This window comes from Chrysochloris asiatica, unplaced genomic scaffold (genome assembly GCF_000296735.1).
Source record: "Chrysochloris asiatica unplaced genomic scaffold, ChrAsi1.0 scaffold00129, whole genome shotgun sequence".
In the NCBI taxonomy this organism is placed as follows: Eukaryota; Metazoa; Chordata; class Mammalia; order Afrosoricida; family Chrysochloridae; genus Chrysochloris; species Chrysochloris asiatica.
Genome location: NW_006408647.1, coordinates 1,702,435 through 1,706,695, shown reverse-complemented (window position 1 = coordinate 1,706,695; position 4,261 = coordinate 1,702,435).

Here is a 4,261-nt window from a genome sequence, read left to right as displayed (position 1 = left end):
AACGCCGGCAGCACGTCCTGCGTACGCCCATCCCCCGTGTGGCCGGCCAAAACATGAAGGCTCAGATCAAGCAGCTGTTCTGGTCAATGAATGGAGGAGGATATTCGAGCCATGTTGCAGGTAGCCAATGAGACCCAAGGCCCAACTGCCCCTGGGAGCACTATGACGTGGGGTGTCTGCCCCCTGGGTCCGTCTAAGAGCTGAGCTAGGTGGCCTCCTATGGGGAGGGTTAGGGACTAGAACCTGATCCCCTAACATAGAGCTTGAAGAGTTATTAGGTCCTGGCTGGGGAGGTTGAACCAGGGGCGGCAGAACTCTAGCCCAGCATTCACAGGCTGGCTCCCCACCCGCTTTCCTGTTAGATAAGCCGACAAACAAGACATCACCTCATCACCAAGAGTGACTCCCTCGATTTCACGGATTTCGAGCCTGGCTCGAGGCGCTGAGGTCAGTAAAGCCCTCTGAATGAGCATCGCCTGGGCCCCTCCTCGCCCCTCAACAAGAAGAGTTTTATTGTACTTTGTTTTGCTTGAGATCTTTTTCTTTTCTGTCAAAGTGATCTGCTTGCTCTGGCAACCAAAGCATCTTCTTTGGCACTGGGGGAGCCTGCAGGGTGTACACCTCAGCTGGGTTCACATCCGTGCTTCTCCCGTCCCCCGCGCTGGTCCACAACTGGTGAGTACGATGGGGAGACTGTCAACCAAGTGCAGGCCGTCGCGTCTTGTGACGCCAGTCTATCCAAGAGGGTTGAGAAAGATGCAGTAAGCTTTAGTTGGGTGTAGCAACTCCACCCAGATACACACACCGAAAAGCAGAATTGAATGGGCTGTTGATAGAGGCAGCCCTGAGCGCGCCCAAATCCTTGGCTGCCACTATTCTAGGTTCCAAGTCACATTCAATTCTCTGTCCCAACACCTTCTCAGGAACAGTAGATCCAACCCTAGGTCTTGTCGCCGCAGAGCACTGAGGAGGAAGGTTCTCACCCAGAACTACGTGAGAGGGTGTCCCGCGCTGCCACAAATTGTCACTGCAGAGACTTTCCGGAAGGAAGAAACAGAAGGAAGAAACACGGGAGTCAGGTTAGAAGGAGTTTCAGGATTCTAAAGAAACCACCTCAGGACTTAATCATGTTACATCAGGTCCCAGCAACAAGCAAGTCATTTTCTGAGTTGACAAACAGTAACAAACTTTGCTGTAGATAAAGAAAAGAGGAGAGGGAGGGGAGTAGGGGAAGAAAGAGAGCTGAGAGGAGAGTGGGGAAAGACACCTTTAACACTCTTACTGGAAGAATGGAATTGGAGAACCAGGTCTGGAAAGATCCACCAAAGACATTCATCCAATCCAAGGAAGGCCCATGCACCCAGTGAGTCTGAACTCACTGGGTGCATTATTAGCCCTTCTGGGGGAATAATAAAACAAAAACATTGGCCTCCATACCAACCCCACAAAAGTGAACACCTTTGCCATACATTCATAAACTGGCTTTGTCTGTTTTTTTAAAATAGCATTGCAGAATTTTTTTAAATTATATATATTTCTTATTTTAAAAGGATTTGAGATGATTCTTCAAGCCATTCCTCAGCTAAATAGCTTATATTATTACACTTAGCTACCGTTTTTCACAACTACCACATAACTGTTAACACATTATCATAGCAGGAATAGCGATGTTTTCTTTTTAAGTTAACGGAGGATAATTAAACACCTCTTCCATTCGGTATTTATTTTTCACAGGCATTCTTCCATCTTCACACAGAATCTAAAATCTACATTTGCAAAAAATGTATAGAACACTCAACATAGACGTGAATGAAGTTATGTATCTCAAATACAACAGATTCTGGTTTCTGTCTTTTTAGGTAGAAAGTCCGCAACCAGAAGGCCTTCTCCTTGATGGAGGGTAGGGGGAAGGGCAAGAATGAAAAATAAATTTCTAAATTTAGAGTAAAAATGTCCCATTAAAAATGTGAAACCTGAAAGGCCAATGAGTTATGGGATATATATATATAATCTTGAATAATCGTTTTGTCAAATTCAATGACAATGTCAGGTTAGGAAAGGCAGACGTAGTAGAGTGATTTTATTAATTCCTCTGAAAATCTGCCACCAGAAATTTCTCCTATTTACTCGGAGACCTCTCCTCCCTGTCAGCCAAGTTTCTGGCTTTCCATGTGCTTAGATTAACTGCAGTTTGCCAGGGGTTTTATAAATCAATCAATAGGGAGTCTATATTCATAAAGGCCTCTGATCTGATTACAGCCCCTCCTTTCTTCCTTTAATAACCATAAATCGGGGAGCTAAGGACTCCGGCGTGGCCCTCGCCTAGGGTAGGTGGCCGGAGGTTGGGGAGCCAGTCCGGGAGACGGCGGCGGGGGCGCGGGCGCCCGTGGATTAGGATGTGGATTGCAGGATAGACCTTTGTTTGGACACATTCGTATATGTCTGGGGTGGAAGGGGGAGGGGCGTCCACCTTCCAGGGCATGCTTACTTTTTATAGACTCGCTTTAAAGGAGCTTGTCGCTCTTCTCAGTGTTAATTTATGGGATTTACCAGGAATATTTTAAAGTTTTTTTTTTTCCTCATTAATTTTTTGACTACTCTCATAAAAGGACTCCTGGATGGGAGAAAGGGCAAGGCAGCGTGACAGAAAGGATGATTCGTCTCCTAATCAAATCTCTTAAACGGCCAAAGCTTCCTAACATATAAACATGTATGTATATATTTGATTCAACTTCTAACCAGGTTGCGGGCATTAAAAGTGAGATATAGGAACCGGAAGAAAACGGAGACAAACCTGGACTTTTTACGCTTTCCCCAGGTTTCCACCGATCTGAATTCCGGGAATGAAGAGTTTGAGGTCATAGAAATTAAAAACAAAATAAAATAATAAAAGGAGAGCAGGAGACAGAAAAGGTGCGAGACTGATGAAGAGGAGGAGAAAGGATAGTTTGCGTAGTGGTTCCAGCCCCTAGGTCGGGAGGCCCTCAGGACGCGCGGGAAGGCGGGTAAGAGGCCGGACAGGCCCGGGCTCCTGGGGGCCTTCCTCTCCCCACCTCCCGCCGGCCCCCGACCTTGCACTCTCCAACCCAAGAGGAGGAGGTTGGCGTTCATGCTATAGATTACCTTAAAGGTTCCTTTAAGCTCTTTAATACACAACTAGCTCAGAAATCATTAAGAGACCTAGAGAAGGAGAGAAAAATACCCTCACACTCACCGGTAATAAGTGTTGACATGCAGCAAAAATCGATTGAGTGGAACCGAGGTGGCGGCAGCGATGGCTGGAGGGCGACCGGCGTGGGAGCGGGAGGGGCCTGGGGACTGACTTCACCAGCTAGGAAACTAAACTCTTCCCGCTCAAAGGAAAAAGGAAGGACGGAAGGGAGCCGGCAGGCTCCTGGATGGGTGTGAGGAAGGAGAGAGCGAGGCCAGGGTAGAATTCCTCCCTCTGGAAGTCTAAGGAAAGGAGCTGAGGTGGGAGAAGGGGACTCTCTTCTGTCCCGAGTCTCCGCCCCCCAGCTCGCCACCACCAGGTCGGGGAAGTGACAACTCTGCTCAGATCTCGACTTCCATATTTTTGTTTCCTGCAGATGGACTGGTTTCTCGCTTAGAGTTTTTATTTCCGCAACCAAATTAGGCCGACATCCACCTCCTCTTCTCAGCGGCCCACTCTCTGACCTGCAGAAGACGCAAATCCTCCCAGCAGATCAGGGTAGCTTCTTCAGCCACATCCCCTCTCCCAACACCCTCACTCTTTTCATCCGCTCCCCCCAACCCCCATCTCCTTTCAACAGGGCAGAGGCTGGTGGAGGCCCGGACTGAGGGCCCCGCGGCTCTAGAAGCCAAAGTCCGCGGGAGAGTACCGTTTTCCTCTCCACTGCTCTCAAGTGAACAACAAGGACGGAGGTGACCCTCGTCCAAAGGGCTTTACTGCCCCCACCCACACTGCCTCGTGATCCCGCTGCAAGTCCGAGACAGTGCTTATAAAAGAAAGACAGTGTGCGTTGAGCACTGATCTTAAATAATCAGGGACATTATAAGTGATCTCTTTAAGTGACAGCATGGTTCATGCAGAACAAAGACTCAGTCTGAATTCCAGAAGGCATAGGTTAAGTTTCAGTCAGATAAAGGCAACCTAAGCATGCAAAAACACAGGTTTTCTGGGCACCTAGTTTTTACTCTCCATTCCCCAGGGAAGGAGTGACAATACCTTAGCATTTAAAAATTTTTTCTTCTTCTCTACCCTCCTAACACCATGATGATG